Genomic DNA, 27,714 nt, shown 5'->3' with positions numbered 1-27,714 from the left:
TACCAGGCCCGGCTTTAGCTGTGCGAGAGGACTCCTGAGGCCTCCCCGACGAGGGGCCCATCGATGTGTGTGGCCTTGGCAGCCAAAGACTGATGCTGAATGGCACCCTCCCTTGTGCTCTCAACTCAGACCTTCGGAGAGACCATTGCCCTGTTGTGGGTTCGGCAGCTGGGGCCTCCTGGGATCTAACCCAAATCCTAACCATACCATGCAACGGACCCTTCCACCGAAACCTAAGCTGGCCTCAAAACCTAACCCTACACTTGAGCCGCCCCATCGCATGGGCTCTCACTTCAGCCCTTGAGGGAGATCATGAGACCGGAGTTGATTTGGCACTGGCGATGTCCTTTCACCGAAGCCTAACCCTACATATGGCTCTCTCCCCAAGGGGACCCAATAGCAAAGTCTGACAACACCACACGCAGGGGTCCAGAATCGGTGCAGGCTCACTAGGCATGGAACTTGGAAGCTGACCATGTTGAATCCCAGTCCCGGTTGCAGCTGCCCAAGAGGATTCCTGAGGCCTCCCTGACCAGGGGCCCATCAACATTGGGGCTTGGCAGCCAAAGACTGATCCTAACCACATTCTCCCTTGTGCCCTCAACTCAGCCCTTTGGGAAGACCACTGCCCTGGTGTGGGTTCGGCGCCTAGAACCTCCTGGGACCTAACCCTAACTCTAACCATACCCCAACAGAAACACTCCACCGAAACGTAAGCTGGCCTTGAACCCTAACACTACACTTCAGCCGCCCCGTCGCATGGGCCCTCACATCAGCCCTCAAGGGAGATCATGAGACCGGAGTCGCTCCGGCCCTAGCGACATCCTGGACAGAACCCTAACCCTAGCTAAGGCTCCCTCCCCATGGGGACCCAATAGCAAAGTCTGACAACACCACGCGCCTGGGGTCCAGAAGAGGTGCAGACTCACTCGGCATGGAAGCTGGCAGCTCAACATGTCCTTTCCCAGGCCCGGCTGCAGCTGCTTGAGAGTATTTCTGAGGCCGCCCCGACCAGGGGCCCATCGACTTGTGTGGCCTGGGCAGCCAAAGACTGATGTTGACCAGCACCCTTCCTTGTGCCCTCAACTCAGCCCTTCAGAGAGACCACTGCCCTGCTGTGGGTTCGGCGCCTGGAGCCTCCTGGGACCTATCCCTAACCCTAACCTTACCCCAAACCAGACCCTTCCACGGATACCTAAGCCGGCCTCAAATCCTAACCCTACACTAGAGCCGCGTGGTCACATGGGCGCTCACTTCATCCCTTGAGGGAGATCATGAGACCGGAGTTGCTTCAGCCCTGGCGATGTCCCGGGACCGAACCCTAATCCTAGGTAAGGCTCTCTCCCCATGGGGACCCAATAACAAAATCTGACAATACCACGTGCCTGGGGTCTAGAAGCGGTGCAGGCTCACTCGGCATGGAACCTGGAAGCTCACCCTGTCTTATCCCAGGCCCGGGTCAGATGCACGAGAAGATTCCTGAGGCCTCCCCGACCAGGGGCACAACGACGTGTGTGGCCTTGGCAGGCAAAGACTGATGCTGACTGGCACACTCCATTGTGCCGACAACTCAGCCCTTCGGGGAGACCACTGCCCTGCTGTGGGTTCGGTGCCTGGAGCCTCCTGGGACCTAACCCAAACCCTAACCGTACCACGAACCGGACCCTTCTACCGAAACCTAAGACGGCCAGGAAACCTAACCCTACAGTTGAGCCGCAACATTGCATGGCCCATCACTTCAGACCTCAATGGAGATCATGAGACCAGAGTCTCTTCAGCTCTGATGTCGTCCCTAGACCAAACCCTAACCTTAGCTAAGGCTGTCTCCCCATGTCGTTTACCAGGCCCGACTGCAGATACCCGAGAGGAATCCTGAGGCTTCGCTGACCAGGGGCCAATCGACATGTGTGGCCTTGGCAGCCAAAGACTGATCCTGACTGGCACCCTCATGTGTGCCCTCAAATCAGCCCTTTGGGGAGACCACTGCCCTGCTGTGGGTTCGGCACCTGGAACTCCTGGGAACTTCCCCTAACCCTAACCCTACACTGAATAGGAACCCTCCACCGAAACCTAAGCCAGCCTCGAACGGTAACCCTACATTTCAGCCGCCACATCTCATGGGCCCTAACTTCAGGCCTCGAGGGAGATAACGAATCTGGAGTCGTTTCGGCCCTGGCAATGTCCCTGGACTGAACCCTAACCCTAGCTAAGGCTCTCTTCCCATGGGGATGCAACACCAAAGTCTGACAACACCACACGCCTGGGGTCCTGAAGCAGTACAGGCTCACACGGCATGGAACATGGAAGCTCATCATGTCATTTCCCAGGCCCGACTGCAGCTGTCTGAGAGGATTCCTGAGGCCTCCCTAACCAGGGGCCCATCGATGTGTGTGGCCTTGGCAGCCAAAGACTGATCCTGACTGGCACTTTACCTTGTGCTCTCAACTCTGCCATTCAGGAAGAACACTGCACTGCTCTGGTTTCGTCGCCTGGAGCCTCCTGGGATCTAACCCTAACCCTAACCCTACCCTGAACCGGAACTCTCCACCAAAATCTAAGCCAGCCTCGAACCTAACCCTACACTGGAGCCACCCCATCGCATGGGCCCTCACTTCGGCCCTCGAGGGACATCATGAGACAGGAGTTGCTTTGGCCCTGTTGACGTCCCTGGACTGAACCCTAACCCTAGCTAAGTCTCTCTTCCCATGGAGACCCAATACCAAAGTCTGACAACATCATGCGCCTGGGGTCAGGAAATGGTGCAGGCTCACTCAGCATGGAACTTTGTAGCTCACGATGTCGTTTTCCAGGCCCGGATGAAGCTGCCCAAGAGAATTCCTTAGGCCTCACCGAGCTGGGATCCATCAACTTGTGTGGCCTTGGCAGCCAACGACTGATCCTGACCGGCACCCTCCATTTTGCCCTCAACAGAGCCCTTTGAGGAAACCACTGCCCTGCTGTGGGTTCGGCACAAGGAGCCTACTGGGCCCTAACCCTAACCCTACCCCGAACCGGACCCCACCATTGAAATGTAAGCTGGCCTTGAACCCTAACCCCACACTTGAGCTGCCAGGTCGCATCGGCCCTCACTTCCGACATAAAGGGATATCATAAGACCGGAGTCGCTTTGGCCCTGGCGATGTCACTGGACCGATCCCTAACTCTAGCTAAGGCTCTCGCCCCATGGGTACCCAATACCAAAGTCTAACAACACCACTGCCTGGGATCCAGAAGCGGTGCAAGTTCACTCAGCATTGAACCTGGAAGCTCAGCATGTCAATTCCCAGGCCTGGCTGCAGCTGCCTGAGAGTCTTCCTGAGTCCATCCCGACCTGGGGCCCATCGAGTTGTGTGGCCTTGGCAAACAAAGACTGATACGGACCGGCACCCTCCCATGTGCCCTCAACTCAGCCCTTAAGGGAGACCACTGCTCTGCTGTGAGTTCAGTGCCTGGAGCCTCCTGGGACCTAACCCTAACCCTAACCCTACCCCGAACTGAAACCCTCATCCAAAACCTAAGCCGGCTTTGATCCCTAACCCTACACTTGAGCCACCCCGTCTCATGGTCCCTCATTTCAGCCCTCGAGGGATATCTAGAGCCTGGAGTCGCTTCGGGATGGCGATGACCCTGGACCAAACCCTTACCCTACCTAATGCTCTCTCACCATGGGGACCCAATACCATATTCTGACAACACCACACGCCAGGGTGGTGGAGCCTCACTCGACATGAAACCTGGAAGCTCACCATGTATTTTCCCAGTCCCGGCTCTACCTACGTGAGAATTCCCGAGGCCTCCCTGACCAGAGGCCCATCGACCTGTGTGGCCTTGGTAGCCAAAGACTGATCCTGACCGGCACCCACCCTTGTGCCCACAACTCAGCCCTATGGGGAGACCATTGCCCTGCTGTGTTCAGAGCCTGGAGCTTCCTGGGACTTAACACTAACCCTAACCCTTCCCCGAAATGGAGCCGCAACCAAAACCTAAGCCGGCCTCCAACCCTAACCCTACACTTGACCACCCCGTCCCATGGGCCCTCACTTCAGATCTTGAGGGAGAACCCGAGACTGGAATTGCTTAGGCCCTGGTGACATCCCTTGACCGAATCCTAACCCTAGCTAAGGCTCTCTCCCCATGGGGACCCAATACCAAAGTCTGACAACACCATACGCCTGGGGTTTAGAACCGGTACAGGCTCATTCGGCATGGAATATGGAAACTCACCATGTCGTTTCCCTGGCCCGCCTGCAGCCACCTGAGAGGATTCAGGAGAACTCCCCGACCAGGGGCCCATCGAGTTGTGTGGCCTTGATAGACAAAGACTGTTCCTGACCGGGACCCTCCCTTGTGCCCTCAACTCAGCCCTTTGGGGAGACCTCTGCCCTGCTGTGGGTTCAGCGCCTTGACTCTCCGGGGACCTAAACCTAACTCTAACCCCACCCCGAACCAGAACCCTCCACCGAAACTTAAGCCGGCCTGGAACCCTAACCCTACACTTGAGTTTCCTGGGCCCTCACTTCAGCTCTCGAGGGAGATCACGAGACAGGAGTCGCTTCGGCCCTGGCGACGTCCCTGTACCGAACCCTAAACCTTCCTAAGTGTTTCTGCCCATAGGAACCCAAAACCAAAGTGACAACACCTTGCGCCTGGGGTCCGGAAGCGGTGCAAGGTCACTCGGCATGGAACCTGAAGCTCACCATGTCATTTCCCAGGCCCGGTTGCAGCTGTCCGAGATGATTCCTGAGGCCTCCCTGACAATGGGCCAAGAGATTTATGTGGCCGTGGAAGCCAGAGACTGAGGCTGACTGGCACCCTCCCTTGTGCCCTGAACCCAGACCTTCGGGGATCCCACTGCACTGCTGCCGGTTCGGCGCCTGTAGCCTCCTGGGACCTAACTCTACTCCTAAACGGAACCCCCTACCGAAACCTAAGCCGGCCTCGAACTCTAACCCTACATGTGACCGCACATTCGCATGGGCCCTAACTTAAGCCCTCCAGGGAAATCACAAGACTGGGGTCGCTTCGGCTCTGGCAACGTCCCTTGACAGATCCCTAACCCTAGCTAAGTCTGTATCCCCATTGGGACCGAATACCAAAGTCTGAAACACCATGAGACTGTGATCCAGAAGCAGTGCCGGGTCATTAGGCATGGAACCTGGTAGCTCACCATGTCGCTTCACTGGCCCGGTGGCTGTTGCCCCAGAAGATTCTTGAGGCCTCCCCGACCAGGGGCCCAGAAAGTTGTGTGGCCTTTGAAGCCAGAGACTGATGCTGAGTGGCACCCTCCCTTGTGTCCTCAACTCAGCCCATCGTGGAGACCACTGCACCCCTGTGGTTAAGGCGCCTGGAGTTTCCTAGGACCTAACCCTGACCCTAACCATACCCTTAACCGTAACCCTCCACCGAAACCTAAGCCATCCTCGAACCCTAACCCCACACTTGAGCTGCACCGTCTCATGGGCCCTCACTTCAGCCCTCGAGGAAGATCACGAGACTGGAGTGGCTTCGGCCCTGGCGACGTCCCTGGACATAACACTAACCCTAGCTAAGGCTCTCTCCCCAAGAGGACCCTATACCAGAATCTGACAACACCACGTGCCTGGTGTCCAGTAGTGATGCAAGGTCACTCGGCATGGAACCTCAATGCTCACCATGTCGTTTCAGAGGCCAAGATGCAGCTGCCCGAGAGGATTCCTGAGACATCCTCGTCCAGGGGCTCAGAGAGTTGTGTGCCCGTGGAAGCCAGACTGATGCAGACCGGCACCCTCCTTTGTGCCCTTAACTCAGCCCATCGTGGAGCCCACTGCACCCGTGCAGGTTAGGCGCCTGGAGCCTCCCGGGACCTAACCCTAAAACTAACCTTACCGCTAACCACAACCCTCCACTGAAACCTAAGCCAGACTGGAACATAAACCCTACACTTGAGCCGCCTTGCTGCATGGGTCCTCACTTCAGCCCTCAAGGGAATCACGAGACTAGAGTCGCTTCGGCCCTGGAGATGCCCCTGGACCGAACCCTAACCCTAGATAAGTCTCTCTCCCAATGGGGACCCAATACCAATATCTGACAACACCACATGCCTGGGGACCAGAAATGGTGCAGGGTCACTCAGCATGGAACCTAGAAGCTCACAATGTCGTTTCCCATGCCCGCCTGCAGATGCCCAAGAGGATCCTAAGGCCTCCACGACCAGGGGCCCATAGAGTTTGGTGGCCTTGGATGCCAGAGACTGATGCTGACTGGCACCCTCCAGTGGGCCCTCAACTCATCCCTTCGGGGAGACCATTAAACCACTGTGGTTTGGGCGCCTGGAGCCTGCTGGGACCTAACCGTAACCCTAACCATAACCCTCCACCAACACCTAAGCCAGCCTCGAACTCTAACTCTACACTTGAGATGCACCGTCGCATGGACCCTCAGTTCAGTCCTTGAGGGAGATCAAAGACGAGTCGCTTCATCCCTGGCGACGTCCCTGGTTGGAACCCTATCCCTAGCTAAGGTATCTCCCCATGTGGACCCAATACCAAACTCTGACAACACCACGTGCCTGGAGTCCAGAAGCGGTGCAGGGTTACTCGGCATGGAACCTGAAAGCTCACCATGTCGTTTCCCAGGACAGGCTGCAGTTGCCTGAGAGAATTACTGAGGCCTCCCCGGCCAGGGGCGCATAGAGTTGTGTGGCCTTGGAAGGCAGAGACTCATGCTGAACTGCACCCACCCTTGTGTGCTAAACTCAACCCTTTGGGGAAACCACTGCACTGCTGTGATTTTGGCAACTGGAACCTCCTGGGACCTAACCCTAACCCTAACCCTACCCCTAACCGGATCCCTGCACTGAAACCTATGCCGGCCTTGAACCCTAACGGTACTCTTGAGCCGCACCGTTGTATGGGCCCTCACTTCAGGCCTCAAAGTAGATAACGAGACTGGAGTCGCTTCATCCCTAGCGACGTCACTGGACCGAACCCTAACTCTAGCTAAGGCTCTCTCCCGATGGGGACCCAATGCCAAAGTCTGACAACACCATGCACCTGGGGTCGAGAAGTGGTGCAGGGTCACTAGGCATGGAACTGAAAACTCACCATGTCGTTTCCCATGCTCGGCTGCAGATGCCCAACAGGATTCCTGAGGCCTCCCCTACCAGGGGCCCATAGATTTTTGTGGCCTTGGAAGCCAGATATTGATCCTGACAGGCACCCTCCCTTGTGCCCTCAACTGAGCCCTTCAGGCAGACCATGGCACTGCTGTGGCTTCAGAGCCTGCAGCCTCCTGGGACCTAAACCTAAACCTAATCCTAACCAAAAACCTCCACTGACACCTAAGCCGGGCTCGACCCTAAACCTACACTTGAGCTGCACCGTCACATGGGCCCTCACTTCAGCCCTCGATGGAGATCACGAGACTTGAGTCTATTCGGCCCTGGCAAAGTCCCTGACTGATCCCTAACCCTAGCTAAGGCTCTCTCCCCATGGGGACCAAATACCAAAGTTTGACAACACCATACGCCTGGGGTCCAGAAATGGTACAGGGTCACACCCGACCCTGTGTGGCCTCCCCGACCAGGGGCCCATAGATTGCGTGGCCTTGGGGCCAGAAACTGATACTGGACTGCTCCCTCCCTTGTGCCCTCATCTCAGCTCTTTGGGGAGACCACTCACTATTTTGGTTTCGGCACCAGGAGCCTCCTGGGATCTAACCCTAACCCTAACCCTACCCTAACCAGAATCCTCCACCGAAACCTACACTGGCGTCAAACCCTAACCCTACACTTGAGCTGCCTGGTCGCATGGTCCCACACTTCAGCCCTCGAGGGAGATCACGAGACTGGAATCGCTTCAGCCCTGGCAATTCCCTGGACCGAACCCTAACCATAGCTAAGGCCCCCCCCCACCCCGATTGGGACCTAATACCAAAGTCTGACAACACCACGTGCCTGGGGTCCAGAAGCGGTGCGGGGTTACTCGGCATGGAATCTGGAAGCTCACAATGTCATTTCCCAGTTCTGGCTGCAGCTGCCTGAGGGGATTCCTGAGACCTCCCTGACCAGGGGCTCAAAGACTTTTGTGGCCTGGAAGCAGAGACTGATGCTGACTGGCACCTTCCCTTGTGTCTTCAACTCAGCCCTTCGGGGAGAACACTGCACCCCTGTGTGTTTGACGCCTGTAGCCCCCTGGGACCTAACCCTATCCCTAATCCTTCCCCTAACCAGAGCCCTCCACCGAAACCTAAGCTGGCTTCGATCCCTAACTCTACACTTTAGCTGCACCATCACATGGGCCCTCACTTCAGCCCTTGAGGGAGATCATGAGACTGCAGTCGCTTCAGCCCTGGCGACGTCCGTTACGGCCCTAACCCTAGCAAAGGCTCTCTCCCCAAACCAAAATCGGACAACACCATGCGCCTGCGGTTCAGAATCGTTGTGGGGTCACTCAGCATGGAACCTGGGAGCACCCATGTCGTTTCACGGCCCAGCTGCAGCTATCCGAGAGAATTCCTGAGCCCTCCCCGACCAGGGGCCCAGGGAGTTGTGTGGCCTTGGAAGCCAAACACTGATCCTGACCCACACCCTCCCTTGGGCCCTCAACTTATCCCTTCAAGGAGTCCACTACACTACTGTGGTTTAAGCTCCTGGAGCCTCCTGGACCTAACTCTAAATCTAACCCTACCCCTAACTGGGATGCTCCACTGCAACCCAAGCCAGTCTGGAACGTACTCCTACACTTGAGCTGCACTATCTTATGGGACCTCATGTCAGCCCACGAGGGAGATCACGAAACTGGAGTCCCTTTGGCCATGGCGACGTCCCTGGCCTGAACCTTAACCCTAGTTAAGGCTCTCTCCCCATGGGGCCCGAATACCAATGTCTCAGAACACCACGCACCTTAGGTCCAGGAGCGTTGCAGGGTCACTCCACATGGAACCTGGAAGTTCACCATGTCGTTTCACAGGCCCGGCTGCAGCTGCTCCAGAGAATTCCTGAGTCCTTCCCGACTTGTGGCCCATAGAATTTGTGGCCTTTGAATCCAAATTCTGATTCTGACCGGCACCCTCCTTTGTGCCCTCCACTCAGCCTTCAGGGATACAACTGCAGTGCTCTGGCTTCAGCACTTGGAGCCTCCTGGGTCCTTACCCTAAACGTAAATCTAACCACAATGGTCAATGGAAACCTAACCCTTTCTGAGAGATTATCCTACATTTGACCCTCCTCATCATTTGGGCCCTCACTTCAACTCTTGAGGGATATAACGAGTCTGGATTTGCTTCCCCCCTGGGACAACCCTGGACTGAACTTCAAACCTAGCTAATACTCTCTCCCCATAGGGATCCAATACCAGATTCTGACAACACCATGCACCTGGTCTCAGAAGAGATGAAGGATCATTGGACCAGATCCTGGTACATTAGCATGTCGTTTCCAAGGCCTGGCTGCAGCTGCCTGAGAGTTTTCCTGATGCCTACCCAACTAGTGGCCCATACAGTTGACTGATCTTGGAAACCAAAGACTAATATTGTCCAGCACCCTCCATTTTGCCTTCAACTCAGGTCTTTGGGGAGACAACTGCACTGCTGTGGTTTTAGCCCCTTGAGTCTCCTGGGAAATAAACCTAACCCTAGCTCTAAGCTTATTCCTCAACCGAACCCTATTGTATAAACAAAGGTCATGAGACTGGAGTTGCTTCAGCCTTGGTGAAGTGCCTGGATCGAATCCTTAGCAATGTTAAGGCTCTCTCCCAATCGGGACCCAATTCCAATGTCTGACAACAGCACGTACATGGGTTCGAGTATCAGTACAGAAATACTCGGCATGGAACGTGGAACATCACCATGTCATTTCAAAAGTGCACCTGCAGCTGCAAGAGATGATACCTGAGGCCTCCCTGAAGGGTTGACCATATTTTGTCTGGTCTTGGAATCCACGCCTATTCCTAACTCGCACCCTCCCTGTGTTCTCCATGCAGCCCTTCGGGCAGACAATAGCTCTCCTGTGGGGTCAGTGCCTGGAACCTCCTCGGACATAACCCTAACCCTAACCTTAACCCTTACCATAAACCTCAACCTACACCTAACCCTATCTGTCACAGTAACTCTACAGCAGACGCGTATATGCCCTCACTTCAGCCCTCCATTTAATTCATGACACTTGTGTCATTTCAGCCATGGTGATGTCCCTGGTCGAAATCTAACCCTAGCTACGGCTGTCTCCCCATGGGAACCCAATTTCACAGTCTGACAACAGCACGCACATGGGTTCATAAATCGGTGCAGAAATACTCAGCATGGAACCTGAAATATCACCATGCCATTTACAAACCACGACTGCATCTACAAGAAAGTATTTCTGAGACCTACTCGAAAGGTGTCCCTTAGAGTTGGCTGGTCTTGGTACCCAAAGACTAATCCTGACTGGACCCTTCATTGTGTACTCCACTCAGCCCTTCATGGATGCAAGTGCACTGTTGGGGTTTCAGTGCCTGAAACCTCCTGGGACCTAACCCCAATCCTAACCCTTACCCTAACCATAACCATCAACCTACCCCTAAACCTATCTCATTAAAAAGAACAACAGAATGATAGCGTCCCAATGATAAAGAGAGAGAAAAGGGGTAGAAGTGTTAAGTTAACAAATCATAGCAGATAGTTTTTCTTACCTGGGAAAAGGCACAGACATTAAAATCCAGGAAGCACAGAAGTCTCTCATTAGATTCAAGAAAAACCCACAAGTAAAAGAAATATTATATTCAAAGTCAGAAAATACTCAGGCAAGGAAAGAATCATGAGAGCAGCAAGGAAAAAAGTCCTTAACAAACAATGGAAGACAGATCAGATTAGCAGCACACCTATTAACGGAGACTTGGCAGGGCAGAAAAGAGTGGCAAGGTATACTCAATGTGCTGAATCAGAAAACTATGCAGCTAAGAATTCCTTATCCAGCAAGTCTGTCATTCAATATAGAAGGACAGATTAAAAGTTTCCCAGAAAAACAAAACTTAAAGAAGTTCGCGACCACTAAACAAGTCCTCAAAGAATTTTCAGGGGGAATCTCTGAAGAATAAAAGATGTAAAAAAGAAAAAAAAACATGAAAAGTACCAAAGACTGGATAGCACAAAAAACACCACCACAAAATCCAACTCTACAAGACACATAATGACAATAATCTCATATCTTTGAGTACTCACTCTAAACGACAGTGGAATAAATGCTCCAATCAAAAGACATAGGGTAACAGAGTGGGGAAAAAAAGAAGATCCATCTATATGCTGTTTACAAGATACCCACATGAGACCTAAAGACACCTTCAGATTGAAAGTAAGGGTATGGAGAACCATCTATCATGCTAATGGTCGCCAAAGAAAGCCAGAGTAACCATACTCATATGAGACAATCTAGACTTTAAAAAAAAGACTGTAACAAGAGATGAAGAAGGATGTTGCATCATAATTGAGGGGGCCTATCCACCAACAAGACTTAACAATTGTAAACATTTATGCTCCCAATGTGAGAGCCCCCAAAAATATAAATCAATTAATCACAAATATAAAGAAGCTCATTGATAATAAAACCATAATAGTATGGGACTTCAACACCCCATTATAGCAACAGAAAGATCATTTAAACAGAAAATCAACAGACAATGGATTTGAGTGAGACACTGGACCAGATGGACTTAACAGATATATTCAGAACATTTCTTCCTAAAGCAGCAGAATATACATTCTTCTCCAGGGCACATGGAATGTCTGCAGAATAGATATCATACTGGAAACAAATCAGCCCTCAAGAAGTTCAAAAAGTTCGAGATCATGCCATGCATATTATCAGACCACAATGCTATGAAACTCAAAATCAACCACAAGAAAAAATTTGGAAAGAAAACAAATACTTGGAGACTAAAGAACATATTACTAAAGAATGAATGGTGGAATGCAATCTGGTGCAGCCACTCTGTAAAAACAGTATGGAGGTTCTTCAAAAAACTAAAAACAGAACTACTCTACGACCCAACAATTGCACTGTTAGGCATTTATCCAAGGGATACAGGTGTGCTGATTCGAAGGGACACATGCACCACCCCCATGATTATAGCAGCACTATCAACAATAGCCAAAGTATGGAAAGAGCCTACATGTCCATCAATGGATAAATGGATAAAGAAGAAGTGGTACATATATACAAAGTTGTGTTACTCGGCAATCAAAAAGACTGAAATCTTGCCATTTGCAACTATATGGATCAAACTGTAGTGTATTATGTTAAGTGTAATTAGTCAGTCAGAGAAAGACAGAAACCATATGACTTCACTCACATGAGGACTTTAAGAGACAAAACATATGAACATAAGGGAAGGGAAACAAAAATAAAATAAAAACAGTGAGGGGTCAAAACAGAATTAACTCAAAACTATGTAGAACAGACAGAGGGTTACTGTATGGGATGTGGGAGGGGGTTGGGCTCAATGGGTAAGGGGCATTAAGGAATCTACTCATGAAATCATTGTTGCACTATATGCTAACTAATTGGGATGTAAACTTTAAAAAATAAAAAATAAAATTAAAAAAAAAAGGAATGAATGGTTGAACCAAGAAGTTAAAGAGAAAATTTAAAAGTACATGGAAGCAATGAAACTGATAACATCACACCCCAAAACCTCTGGGATTCAGCAAAGGTAGTCATAAGAGGAAGTTTATAGCAATCCAGGCCTTCAAAAAGAAGTAAGAAGGTCTCAGATACACAACCTAAACTTATACCTTAAAGAGCTGGAAAAAGAACAACAACAACAATAACAAAAACCAGCAGAAGACAAGAAATGATAAAGATTACAGCAAAAATCAATGCTATCAAAACTGAAAACAAAACAAAAACACACACAGAAAAAACAACAACATATAACCCCACACAAAACAAACTAACAAACAGTAGAACAGATCAATGAAACCAGAAGCTGTTTCTTTGAAATAATTAATAAAATGTATAAACCCCTAGCCAGTTGGATCAAGAAGAAAAAGGAAAGGACCCAAATAAATAAAATCAAGAATGAAAGAGGAGAGATCACAACCAACACAGCAGAAATACGAACAATGATAAGAGAATATTATCAGCAAATATATGCCAATAAAATCGCCAATCTGGAAGAAACGGACAAGTTTCTACAAATATATAATCTACCAAAACTGAAAAAGGAAGAAATAGAAAACTTGAACAGACCCATAACCAGCAAAGACATTGAATTAGTAATCAAACATATCCCAAAAAACAAGAGCCCAGGTCCAGATGGCTTTCCAGGGGTATTCTACCAAACATTTAAGGAAGAGTTAACACCTATGCTCTTGAAGCTGTCCCCAAAAAAGAAATGGAAGGAAAACTTCCCAACATTTTCTGTGAACCTAGTATTACCTCGATTCCAAAACCAGAAAAGGACCCACTAAAAAGGAGAAGTATAGACAAATTTTCATGATGAACATGGACGCAAACATCTCCCACAAGATATGAACCAACCAGATCCAACAATACATTTAAACGTTATTCACCAAGACCAAAAGGGATTCATACCTGGAATTTAAAGCTGGTTCAGTATCCGCAAAACAATGTGACTTATCACATCAATAAAAGCAAGGACAAGAACCACATGATCCTCTCAATAGATGCAGAGAAATCATTTGACAAAATACAGCATCCTTTCTTGATAAAAAGCCTCAAGAAAGTAGGGATTAGAAGGATCAAACATCGAGATCATAAAAGGCATGTGTGAAAGACCCGACTCTAAGATCATCCTCAATGGAGCAAAACTGAGAGCTTTCCTACTAAGGTCAGGAACAAGACAAGGATGTCCACTCTTTTTTTTTTATTTTTTTTTAACGTTTATTTTATTTTTGAGACAGAGAGAGACAGAGCATGAACGGGGGAGGGTAAGAAAGAGGGAGACACAGAATCTGAAACAGGCTCCAGGCTCTGAGCGGTCAGCACAGAGCCCGACACGGGGCTCGAACTCACGGACTGCAAGATCATGACCTGAGCCGAAGTCAGCCGCTTAACCGACTGAGCCACCCAGGCGCCCCAGGATGTCCACTCTTATCACTGGTATTCAACATAATATGGGAAGTCTTAGCCTCAGCAATCAGACAACACAAAGAAATAAAAGGCATCCAAATCATCCAGGAGGATCTCAATCTTTCACTCTTCGTAGATTGCATGAAATTCTATGTGGAAATATAAAATAGAGCACCAAAAAACTGCTAGAAATAATACATGAATTCAGCAAAGTGGCAGGATATAACATCAATGCACAGAAATCAGTTGCATTCCTATGCACTAACAATGAAGCAACAGAAAGAGAAAACAGGGAATCGATCCCATTAACAATTGCACCAAAAACCATAAAATACCTAGGAATATATGTAACCAAAGAGGTGAAAAATCTATACACTGAAAACTATAGAAGGCTTAGGAAAGAAATTGCAGATGACAAACACACAAAAAGGAAAAATATTGCATGCTCCTGGATAGGAAGAACAATTATTGTTAAAATGTCAATAGTACTCAGAGCAATGTATATATTCAACACAATACCTATCAAAATAACACCAGCATTCTTCACAGAGCTACAACAAAGAATCCTACAATATGCATGGAACCAGAAAAGACCCTGAATAGCCAAAGCTATCTTGAAAAGGAAAACCAAAGTAGGAGGCATCACAATCCTGGACTTCAAGCTGTATTACAAAGTTGTAATCACCAAGACAGTATGGTCCTGGCACAAGAACACTCAGATCAATGGAAGAGAATACGAACACAGAAATGGACACGCAGACGTATGGCCAACTAATCTTTGACAAGGAAGGAAAGAATATCCAATGGAATAAAGACAGTCTCCTCAGCAAGAGTGCTGAGAAAACTGGACAGCGACATGAGAAGAATGAGTATGGACCACTTGCTCACACTCAAAATGGATGAAAGACACTCAAATGGATGAAAGACCTAAATGTAACATAGGAAGCCATCAAAACCCTCGAGGAGAAAGCTGACAGAAACCTCTTTGATGTTTGCTCCCACAACTTCTTAGTCAACAAGTCTCTGGAGGCAAGGGAAACAAAGGCAAAAATGAACTATTAGCACCTCATTAAAATAAAACGCTTCTGAACAGAGAAGGAAACAATCAGCATAACTAAAAGGCAACCAACAGAAAGGGAGAAAATATTTGCAAATGACATATGAGATAAAGGATTAGTATTCAAAATCTATACAGAACATATCGAACTCAACACCCAAAAAACAAGTAATCCAGTGAAGAAATGGGCAAAGACATGAGAAAACACTTCTCCAAGGATGATATCCAGATGGCCAAATGAGACATGAAAAAAATGCTCAACATCACTCATCATCAGTGAAATACAAATCAAAACCACAATGAGATAACATCTCACTCCTGTGAGAATGGCTAACATTAACAACTCAGGCAACAACAGATATTGGCGGGGAAGTGGTGAAAGAGGAACTCTTGCACTGCTGGCGGGAATGCAAAATGGTGAAGCCACTCTGGAAAACAGTAGGTAGGTTCCTCACAAAATGGAAAAGAGGACTACCCTAACCCAACAGTAGCACTACTAGGTATTGATCCAAGAGATACAGATATGCTATTTCGAAGGGACAAGTGAACCCCAAAGTTTATAGCAGCGCTATCAACAACAGCTAAAGTATGGAAAAAGCCCAAATGTCCATTGATGGATGAATGGATAAAAAGATGTGGTATATATATGTATGTATATATACATACACAATTGAGCATTAGCAACCCAAAGAATAGTTGTACAACTTGCATGAATGCAAATATACTTTCTAAAACAAAGCTCATTCTGAAATAGACAATCTATGCAGAAAAATCCTAAGTTCTATTTCCAACAACCAGCCCCACGCAAAGAAAGAACAATACTCTCTTAAGTATAAATAACTGACTTTCAAAGTCTACGACGGGTTTTCACCAATACAGCCCAGTCATGTTACCAAGAACACATGGTAAACTCTTACAACAAAGGAAATGACTTTTCCTCTATATTGTAGGAAAAAATAACAGCTATTATCTTGACATTATGAATTCATTGTATAATTCAGACCTGTTACAAAGGAAACAAACTCTCTCAGTATTCTTGCTGGCTAAATTTTGCAAAGGGACGAATGCATTTATATAATCAATAAGGATAACAGAAATTGCAGCAGTAAAAAATAAAAGGATGTGATATTGTAATTCAACCTGAGGGTATAATTACTCAGATACTAAACTTAATCCCATTTCCTGGAATGTGATAGCAGCTTTACATGTACCGTTGCTTATAATATACCAGGCTGAAGTATGGCCTTTCCCCGTTCATCTTGGGGACAGTGTGGTAGATGAAAGAAAGTGGGCTTTGGAGCCCATGAGAACAAAGTTATCCAAAGAACAGCACTTACTAGTACTGTGATCTCAGGAACATGACCTACTCTTTCTTGAGCTTCAGATTGTGGATTTTCAAAATGAAAATAATCATACTTACCTCACCTAGATGTTGTGATGCCCATGCTAAGGATGTAATTCCAGTGCCAGCCAGGAACTTGGAGTATAGAGGTAGAGGGAAGATGCAAGCCTATACAAATAAATAAAGAGAGTTATAACTTAGGCTAAGCGCAAACTGGGATTAGAACTGTGTGAGCAAATAATGGGAAAAAGGGCATAGAGAAAAAAAATACATGTAGGTAGTGACTAGGTACAACAGACAGAAAACTGTTATGGAATGCTTTTGCCCCCTAAGTCCATATATTGAAGTCCTAACTACCCATGGGACTGTACTTGGATACCAGATCTTGAAAGGTAAAGTAGAGGTCGAATGAGCTCAATTGCTGGAGGGACCCTAATCTGATAAATGGTGTCCTATATGAAGAGAGTGGGCACCTACACACATAGAAGGAAGACCACGTGAAGACAGTGGGAAGGAGGTCGTCCACCAGTCATGAACACAGGACACCCACCCTGGCCACACCTTGATCTAAAGTATGAGAAAATTGGGGGCGCCTGGGTAGCTCAGTCGGTTAAGCATCCGACTTTGGCTCATGATCTCGCGGTTCATGAGTTCAAACCCCGTGTCGGGCTCTGTGATGACAGCTCAGAGCCTGGAGCCTGTTTCAGATTCTGTGTCTCCATCTCTCTCTCTGACCCTCCCCCATTCATGCTCTGTCTCTGTCTCAAAAATAAATAAACGTTAAGAAAAACAAAGTGTGAGAAAATAAATAAATCAATTTCTGTTGCTTAAGCCACCCAGTGTGGTACTTTGTGATCATGGACCCAACAAAGTAATATGAAATCCCAGTATTACTTGCTTAGCAAATGGTGTTTGAGCCTTTGAAGGAGTTAGACACTGATCTAGGGCCCTACAGAAACAGCCCTAAACAAGCTAGTTTGGTCTTTGTACCCCATGGAGCCGACATTCTGGCAGGGACTGCAGCAGGCAACATCCCGCAAGCAAGAAAGAAAAACAGATGGTGCCAAGGGCCGGGCCAGGAAGAAAAGAAAGCTGGGGAGGGATATCAAGCGTTCAGGTCGGAGAAGGAGCAGCTTTCGGTTTTAGATAGAGAGCTAGCAGAGACTCCACTGTGCAGGTGATGTCAGAACAAAGATATGAAGGAAATGATGGAGTATGCCATGTTGGTCTGTGGGAGAACATTCTGGACAGAGAGAGGAAAAGTGAGTACAAAGACCTGAAGCAGGAATATGTGCCTGACATGCTCAGGGAGCAGGGAGGGGGCAGGTGTGGCCACAGCCAAGTAAACAAGGGGAGGGGAATAGGAGAAGGCTTCAGGGAGGAAGCAGAGTCTGGGGAGGGTAGCACCTTTGTGGTATACATTGGAGTCAGTAGTCTGGAGACATGAAGAGCTGGGGGCAGGGCATAAAGACTTGGAGGCCCCAGATGCTGGTAGATAGAAGCCTGAGGCTGGCTGCCATGACACCAGAGTAAGGGTGGACTGAAAGCAGATGGGGGAGGGTGTGGGAAGAAGATGAGTACCAACAAACACAGACACTGGTGAGAAGTGGCCCGGATGGTGGAAGGAGGATGGAAGTAATTTTTAAAGAAAGGGATGGGGCGCCTGGGTGGCACAGTCGGTTAAGCGTCCGACTTCAGCCAGGTCATGATCTCGCGGTCCGTGAGTTCGAGCCCCGCATCAGGCTCTGGGCTGATGGCTCAGAGCCTGGAGCCTCTTTCCGATTCTGTGTCTCCCTCCCTCTCTGCCCCTCCCCCGTTCATGCTCTGTCTCTCTCTGTCCCAAAAATAAATAAACGTTGGGAAAAAAAAATTTAAAGAAAGGGAGTAATCAAGTGAGTCTGTAAAATGGTGCCACGTCGTCCACATACTGGGGGTTGAGACTTCACTGTGAGCTTTAGCGATGTATGTCATTCATTAAAGAGATGAGAACTAGGGACGAGTGGGAGAGGAAGCCCATTCAGACAGCTGACAGAGACAAGGGAAGGTCTGCAGGCACCGGCACGTGCAATGCTAGGCACAGGAAGACCAAACAGGTGGTGCTGGATGGGAAGTGATTGCTCCCCATGGGCTGGGAGAAATAGCTGCAGGTGCACAGGATGGCCGGGTCCTGAGAAAACTCGCGGTGTGCAGGAGAGAGAGAAGCGGTATGGGAAACATGTTAGCAAGACATGGATTCCTCCCTTAGGAATACGACCCAACTGTGTCAACGGGACACCAGCCACAGCCATGGGGATAGATGTAGCAAGGTGGGCGGCTGTGAGGTTGTTGGGAATGTGTGTGATTGGGAAACACAATAAAGATGCCCTATGTTCTCTCTGCCTGTAGAATGGGATCATGGCCAGCATTTCAATACTGATGCACACGAGAAACAGAGCATCAAGCCCTCCATAGGGACTCCCAAGTTGTCCTCTTACAGCAGACATTCCCACCTCCTTCCTGCACCCATCAGCTTTGTGATGCCTGGCAATCCCTGATCTGCTAACCATTTTTATGATTTTGTCAAATCGAGAAGATTATACAAATTGAATCGAAAAGCATGTGATCTTTTTAGGATTCGCTTTTCCACTCTGGGCAGAATTCTCCAGAGATTCGGTCCTGCTGCAGTGTCTCTCAGCAGTGCGTGCCCTGGCACTGCTCACAGGTGTGCGCCCACCACACGGTGATAGCATGGTTTGGCTGTCTCCCTATGGAAGGGCATGTTGTACTAGGCTGTTCAATGGCACTCAAAGAAAGCAAGTCCTAATAGCTGGAATCTAACTCCCATCGATGGGATCTAGTTAAGGATCTTGAGTCCTGGGTTGCCTGAGTGAGCCCTAGATGGAATGATGAGCATTCTTAGAGAGGCAAAGGGAGACTTGACAAATAGGAGGCACTGTGTCCATGGAGACAGACTGGGGTGATGTGGTCACAAGCCAAGGGAGGTTGGTGGCCACCGGGAGCTACTAGACGGAAGGGGTACACTGTCCCCTGGAACCCTGGACTCTCCACCGGGAGTAGAGCCCTGGTGACACCTTAGTCTCAGTAAAGGGATTTCGGGTTCCTGGCCTCCAGAACTCTGAGAGAACATGATTTTGTTCTCATAAGCCATCAAGATTGTGGTAAAAGAGCAGGTGTGCGCACAACAGGAGGACCCCATTCCCATCTCCCTTGGACTTTGGAGTCTTCCTTCCCTGAGAAAGTCAGGGAAGTTCTGGCATTTTAACCTAGTTGACTGCAGGCAGCCATTGAGTCATTATTATGACTATTCTCTGTTCTCCAGGAAACATATTAAATTACATTTTCTGCAGGAAGAACCGTGTATCCATGTCTGGCCTATCTTATGTCACCCTCTTTGGTATAATACTCTTCGAACCCACTCCCATACTTGTCCCCCATCTACTACCAGTGCGAAGTGGTAATATCCTGCAACTCCCCTGCATGGACACCTGATCACGCATGGACCTGATCCCACACCTCCGTTTCTAGTACACTGGAATCCCTCTATTTTCCAGGAAGTAAACACAGATGGTAGACGTGGAGCGTGAAGATCACTGTTCTCAGTCATGACAGTATTGTCTTATGAAGCCATTGAAACCTTTTCTCTAGGGGTTCCGGGGAGGGATGGGACTATTTTCCTCAGACAGGGGAGTTGCTTCTCTTGGCAACAAACACAAGATACTCACCTCATGAAGTCATACATTTTCTGGTGTTTTTCCCTTGCTTTCAACCTCTCCTATTTCCTGTGTATACACCAGACACCCAAAACTGACCCTGGACAGGCTCTGTAGCTGCCCCCCATGGCCACAGTGACAATTCCACACGTGATCCTCCAGCATGCTGTCCTCCATCACTCCACACCAGCATGAGTGGTAATGTGAGCAAATGTGAAATCACCTCTTACCACCAATGTCCAGTATCCACTTCTGCCGTCAAGGAAGCTACTTGTATGTCTTCTACTGGAAGAGCAGTCCAGTCCCAGAGTTCCAGTTCCAACCGGTTTCCTGTGGCCACTCATGGTACAAATTACCACTGGTACAGGACTGCGACAGAGGCAGACAGCACACCCAAAAGCAGTGAGTGAAGAGCAGTGCAAAGGTAAGGGAACCTCCAGGAGATGGTGGAGAGGCCAAAGCAGCCATGCTAAGCAAAGACAAGATGTTTCCACCAAGAAGAAACTGCAAAGAAAAGTGGTTCCTGATCCTGTAATATTTATCTAGAGAGGAGAGTCTTGTGGGGGGGTGTAATGCAGAGGAACATGACTACAGAAGCTCCCCGCCATCCATGGGGATATGTCCGGAGACCCCAGGTGGGTCCTGGAAACCATGACAGTACAAACACTGTAGTGGCCATGAAGGGGTGCTGTCACCACAACCCTACATAGACCATGAAGGGGCACAGGTGGCTCTCCCCTACATAGCCCAGGAAGGGACACAAGCGTGACATATATCCAAGGCCAATGAAGGGGCACAGAAGGGCTGCAAGCATCAGACCCCTGTATTGCCGATGTAGGGGTATCAAGGCTGTTCTTGAAGGTCAAAATATATGATTCACACACTGTAGGCGGCTGTTAGAGATATGGCCATGAGCATTCATAGTAGATCTCAGGCACTGGTATATGATCTTAAGATCTGAAAACCAAAAATAGACAACCAAAACCTAAGTTAACACTGGGTGTATTTCACAATAGAAACAATAATGCTAGTATGTGCAACAAGAAATATTTGTACTTGCCTAAGCTCTATCAGGGCGGATAACCATGGATAGTTAACCATAAGATAAAAATAACCTAACTGTAAAGTCAATATCAAACCAATTGTTGATGCAACACAGATAGGCCATTAAGGAAAGATGAAAAGAAGTAAAAGGAACTCAGCAAACACAAACCCCATCTGTTTACCAGTAAAATCACCTCTAGCATTTCTAGTTTTAGAGGCCCTGACTGCCCAGAGACATTCGTGAAATGGCCATAGTATCCTGACCATGCAAAGTAGCATAATCACTTGTTCCTTAAATAGTGACTCATATGAATGGCCACACGAGGGTTTTACTGTCTCTTACAATCGGTGAAATGGACCTTCCTGTGAAGAGGCGGGAATAGGGCAAGAAGACAAGTAGAACGATGGATCTGCTTTCAAATGTTTTTAGCTTCATTTTTTTGGAGATAGAGACAGAGATAGAGAGAGAGAGAGAGAGAGAGAGAGAGAGAAAGAGAGAGAGAGATACAGAACACATGTGGGGAAGGGGCAGACAGAGAGTGAGACACAGTATTTGAAGCAGGCTCCATGGTCAGAGCCATCAGCACAGAAGTGAAGCCAGGGTTCGAACCCACAAACCATGAGACCATGACCTGAACTAAAGTGGGACACTTAATCCACTGAATGGCTGAGGCAGTGCAAATACATGTGACCTAAAAGGAACATGAACGCTACATCGCCAATGAAGGGATGCAGAAGGGACACATGCATGATCCCCTCCATGCTGAGGTGGGGGCGAGCACATGAGTGACACCCCTCCATTCCAGAGACAATGGCGCAATGGTGACCCCCCACCCTTGATGTGGTAGGGTGCATGTTTCAACCCCTTTCTGTCCAAAGGCACGGGAGCGCTAATGCTTGAAAACCTTCCATACCCAGGGTGGAGGAAGTATGACCTAAGACTTACCCTCCCCTTATGTCAGTGCCAACCCTAACCCTTAACTTAAGAGATGCATGTTTCTTCAGCTGTGAAAGTGAAAGAACCATTCATGAAACATCGCGTTTAATAGTGACATCACTACTCTCTCCCTGAAGGATGGCACTGTGCATGCGTGGCCATCTCATACACCAACCAGGGACAAGGCAGAAATCTGAACCACCTCTGGCGTCAAGTGGGGTGGGGCACATGTTTGAACACCCTCCATCACTGAGGAGGCTTCTGTGCATGTGTGAACACCCTTCTCGCCGAGGTGAGTTGGGCCAAACGTGAACACTCTCCCTTGCTGAAGGAGGATTGTGTGCCTGTACAAATGGTCTACCTCACAGAGAGGGGGTTGTGGGCATATCTGAACCCCCTTCGGACAGGAGGGGGGGCTTTGCATGTGCGTGAACACCTTTCTGGCGAGGGGAGTGGGGAGCATATGTCAACGGCCTACCTGGCCACAGAGTTGCATGGTACATGCACGAAAGCACCCCTCCCTCATAGAGAGGGGCTTGTTCGTATGTGTGAACACCCTGCCATGTCAAGGGGGCGTGGTGCGTATGAGAACCTTCTCCCCGTGGAGAGGGCTTGGCGCATGCGTGAACCCCATTCCACAATGAGAGTGTTTGTGCACATGTGTGAGTACCCTTTTGTCCCTAGGTGTGGCAGTGCCCGTGCGTGAATAGCCTCCGGCAATAAGGGGGTGGGGCGCATATGTCAACACCCTGCTGTGCCAAAGTGGGGTTGGGCTCATGGGTGAACACGCTCCCATGCCAAAGGGGGACACGCTAATGCTTGGAAATCCATGCGAAGGGGGAGGAAGCTTGATCAAACCCTTACCCTACCACTGATGATAATATTAACCCTAAACATAACCTTAAGAGATACGTTTTCTTCAGCTGTGAAAGTGAAAAGAACCATTCATGAAACATCACATTCAATAGTGACATCAGTACTTCCTCCCTGAGGGGTGGCACTGTGCATGGGTGACCGACTCACATGCTGACAGGGGGCCAGGCGGAAGCCTGAACAACCTCCTGTGCTAAGTGGGGCAGGGCGCATGAGCCAACGACCTCCCTGGCTGAGGTGGTTGTTCTGCGCATGTCTGAACACACTTCTTTGCTCAAGGGAGGGGGGCGCATGTTCAAATGCCTTCCCTCATTAAGAGGGGCTGTGCTGGGGCGCCTGGGTGGCGCAGTCGGTTAAGCGTCCGACTTCAACCAGGTCACGATCTCACAGTCCGTGAGTTCGAGCCCCGCGTCGGGCTCTGGGCTGATGGCTCAGAGCCTGGAGCCTGTTTCCGATTCTGTGTCTCCCTCTCTCTCTGCCCCTTGCCCGTTCATGCTCTGTCTCTGTCCCAAAAATAAATAAACATTGAAAAAATAAAACATTAAAAAAAAAAAAAAAAAGAGGGGCTGTGCGCATGCCTGTAGAGCCTACTGCAATAGTGGGTAAGGAGCATGCATGAATGCCCTCCCTTGCTGATGGGGGTTGTGCTAATGTGGAAACGCCCTATATCTTTGAGCGGGAGTTTTGTGCATGTGTGAACACACTTCCGCCAGTAGGGAGAGCTGTGCACATGTGTGAACAGCCCCCCATGGTATGGGGTGGGGCCCACGTGCGAATAGCATCCCTCCTATAGCCGGGGTTGTTTACAAACGTGAACACACTTCCGCCACGACAGGGGCTGGTCACATCTATGAACAACCTCCAGTGCTAAGGGGACGAGGTGCATAGGTCAACACCCTCCCTGCCAAAGTGGGTATGGGGCGCATGCTTAAACCATTCCCTTGCTGAGAGATGCATGGCGCATGTGTGAACACCTTCCCTCATGGAGGGGTTGTTGTGCACATGCATGAATACCGCCCCTCAATGACCGTGGGCTGTGCCCATGCATGAACACAACCTCCCCTCCCGGCAGAAGAGGGCGGGGCAGATGCGTGAATATTCTCCCATGGTGATGTATCAAGTCACATAGGTCAACACCTTCTCATGCCAAATGGGGGATGGTGCACATGGGTGAATGCCCTTATGCCAGGAGGGGGGGGGCTTACACACATGAGAACAAACTCCCGTGCTAGTGGGGCAGAGTGCATGCGCACACGCCCTCCATTGCAAAGGGGGGTTGTGCGTGAGAACATCCTTCTACCCCGAAGGAGGGCTGTGCACATCCGTGAACATGTGCCAAGTGGGGCAGGGAGCATGAGTGAAACACCTCTGGTGCAGAGAGGGGGAGCAAGCATGACCTAACCCTTACCCTAAACCCTAGATGTAAGGCTAACCCTAACCCTTACCTTAAGTGATACGTGCTTCTTCAGCTGTGAAAGTGAAAAGAATCATTGATGAAAAGTCACATTTAATAGTGACAACATTACTCCCCCTCTGAGGGGGGGCACTGTTAATGGGTGACACCCTCCCTCGCCGAGGGGTGAGGAGCATGTGTGAACCACCTCCCATGTGGAGGGAGACAGGGCACATGTGTCAACACCCTCACTCACCTTGGGGGGGATGTGCAAATGTGCGAATGCGTGAACGCACTACCAAGTGGAAGGGGATGGGGCGCATGTGTGAACACCCTACCATGCTGAAAGGGGCGGGGCACATGCATGACTGACACCCTCCCATGTGCCCTCCGCTGAGCCCTCCGGGGAGACCACTGCACTTCTGTGGATCAGCAACTGGAGCCACCTGGGAAGTAATCCCAACACTAATAGTGACCAGAAACATACACATCAACCTCAACCTCAACTCCAGCTCTAACACTAACACTACACCTGACCCGCATGAATTCATGGGCCCTCATTCAGCCCTCCATGGAGATAACAGGACTGGTGTCATTTCGGCCCTTCTTATATCCCTGGACCAAACCCTCACCCTATCTATGGCTCCCTCCCAATGGGTATCCGGTTCCTATCTCTGAGAACACCACGCGCATAGGGCCCGATCCCTACAGTATTGTTCAGATTTGAATCGGAACATCATCATGTCAATTCCATTGCCGGCATGGAGTTCCACAAGAAGGTTGCTGAGGCCCAACTGAAGAGTGACACACATGGGAGGCGATCCTGGCATGAAAAAACTAAGTCTGAACTGAAGACTCCCGTGCAGCCTCCACTCAGCCCTCAGTGGAGACAACTTCTCTGCTAGGGGTTCACTGCCTGGAACCTCCTGGGTCCTACCCCTAACACTAACCTTGATCCTAAACATGCCCCTCAACTTAAACTTCATACCAACTCTAACCATAACCCTACAACCATAAACCTACACGACACAGGGCCTTGTACATAGTGAATACTCAGCACACACATGTTGACTCAATGAATGCATGCTCTGAAGCCAGACCTCTCAGATAACCATTCCACCTCCACCACTTAAGGGCTTTGTGATTGGGCAAGTTATTTAATCTCTTTACGTTTCTTTGATATTAAAAAAGTGTACCAGAATCCTTAATGAATTAGGGAGTTGTGAGGAGGAAATGAGCTTGCACATAGTAAGGGTTCATTTAGTAGGAGATTGGCAGAAGCAGCATTCACAAGCATCATTTTCTGTCACACACAGTTAGGGCCACAATACCCTCTGGTGACCACACAGTGTAAATGCACATGCACGTGCACTTTGCCCTCCCTCCACTCCGGGTGGGAGGCTGGGGAGATATGGCCCGGAAAATCTTTTTCCTGCACCTGCCTTCCAGAAGCCCAGACATAGCCATGATGCCCTCTGTGTCCTCGTCCCTTCCTCCCTTTGAATTGGGTCCAGCTGCTCACCACAGCTGATTAAGCTACGGCCAGATGTTCCATCAGGGCATTCTCCACCTCACTGGCCTGATTCAGCACCTGGAGGATCAATGACTCCTTCTCGGTTTCTGAGAAGCTGGCAGGGCTGGGTGACCCAGGCCATCAAGTGCCATATTTTGGAATGTCACATCTTACTTTTGTATATAGGATAACTATCTCAGGGCGCCCAGATCCCTGTGTCCTGCCTCTGTCTTGGGCCCCATATATGAAGAATGGACACTCCATGTAGTAAATATGACAGTCACTGGGCACCTGGGTGGCTGAGTGGGTGAAGCATCCGACTTCAGATCTGGTCATGATCTAGCAGGTTGTGAGTTTGAACCCTGCATTGCATTCTGTGTTGACAGCTCAGAGCCCGGAGCCTGCTTTAAATTCTGTGTCTCCCTCTCTTTCTGCCTCTTCTCCTCTCACACTCTGACTATCTGTGCCTTCTCAAAAATAAATAAGCATTTAAAAAAAAGAAACACGATAGTCACATGCTCCCCAAAGTTTCTTACCTCACTGCCTCTGGTCAGGGAAGAGGACACATGTTTAGTCCTCCCTGAGCTCTGGGGCTTCATCTGAAACCTTCAGGAAAGTTCTGCATCCTATTCCTCATTATATGAGCATGTTTTAGGAAAAAGAAGAAAAGACTCTCTATTGTCTAAATATACATGGAAATGGGGTGCTGTAGGATAATGTAAACTTTTTCCTAGAAAAATCACTTTATTTTACAAATATGACCCATTCCTCCTTCTGCCTTCTCTCCAAGACTGCCAAATATTCATTCAACAAATGTTAACTACCTGCTATGTGTCAGACATGATTCATGGTCTTGGGGACACCATGGAGAAAAACAGCAGGGTCCCTGCTCTCAGTAAGTTACATTCTCAAAATGATAAGAAGGTTACCAGCTTACCACAGATTAAGCTGTTACAGTATGCAAGCGTGGTGCAGATTCATTTCCACACATCATGACTCTTGCACTTCATAAAGGATTAGAAAGTACAGTTAATTTCCCAGGTTCTCTAAGGTAACACAGACTCAAATGGTGAAGTAATTTGTCGCATGTCACCAGCTAGTGTTTGGGCTCAGAGTGGAATTATTACCTGTTTCATTCTCATGTTTAGGCTGCATGTTTTTGGGCACATGGACTGTAATTGCAACAAAGTCAATAAGATTTTCTGATCTGAAGTTGAAGACTGCCTCGTACATGTTCTATTGCTATTGTATTACTACCTCAGCTTATGAGCTTTCAGGTTAATGAAAATGTCTCACTCTAGGGGCGCCTTGGTGGCTCAGTCCATTAAACGTCGACAGTTGATTTCGGCTCAGGTCATGATCTTAACGTTCATAGGATCAAGCCCTACATAAGGCTGTAATGCGAAGTGTGGAGCTTGCTAGGGATTCTCTCTCTCTTCCTCTCTCTGTGCCCCTCCCTCTCCATGCACTCTCAAAATAAACCAATAAACTTAAAAAAAATATGCCTCACTCCAACGGGTATGATAATTTGAAGGGTTTTCTAAAATAATGTGGAGATACTCTGAACTTGAGATCCAAGACCTAGTTTTCCCGTGTGCTAAGGAACAACTGAAGGAACATGCAAAGGTTCCCCTCATCCTTGTCTGTATCCAAGCTTCTGATTCATTCACTCACTCATTCATTCATTCATTCCATGAAAACTAACAGAAATCCTATTCTCTTCTAAGCAAAGTACATCGTGGTGAACCAGAACACATGGCTCAGCCTCATGGGAATCAGATACAGCAGAGGAAAAAAA

The 27,714-nt window shown here is 48.9% G+C and overlaps 2 long non-coding RNA genes across 2 annotated transcripts in view; both read right to left on the bottom strand.

The window, feature by feature from the left end:
• The window catches only part of LOC121022711 (uncharacterized), a 64,339-nt gene extending 42,863 nt beyond the window's left edge, over positions 1 to 21,476 (bottom strand). Inside the window, exons 1-2 of the long non-coding RNA XR_005787065.1 lie at positions 20,387 to 21,476; positions 16,525 to 16,614 (exon numbers count right to left, since the gene is read on the bottom strand). This is a non-coding gene — a long non-coding RNA (uncharacterized LOC121022711). The remainder of the gene's footprint in view (positions 1 to 16,524; positions 16,615 to 20,386) is intronic.
• On the bottom strand, positions 589 to 4,559 carry LOC121022712 (uncharacterized). Its single transcript, XR_005787066.1, has 3 exons — positions 3,484 to 4,559; positions 1,799 to 1,809; positions 589 to 671 (listed from the first exon to the last, which is right to left on the bottom strand). It is a non-coding gene; the product is annotated as an uncharacterized LOC121022712 (long non-coding RNA).
• Positions 21,477 to 27,714: the final 6,238 nt, after the last annotated feature.

This window comes from Herpailurus yagouaroundi, unplaced genomic scaffold, assembly GCF_014898765.1.
Source record: "Herpailurus yagouaroundi ecotype Mexico unplaced genomic scaffold, PumYag 432, whole genome shotgun sequence".
Classification (NCBI taxonomy): domain Eukaryota; kingdom Metazoa; phylum Chordata; class Mammalia; order Carnivora; family Felidae; genus Herpailurus; species Herpailurus yagouaroundi.
Note: the sequence above shows the minus strand (reverse complement) of the source record. Positions and strands in the feature narration are given on the sequence as shown.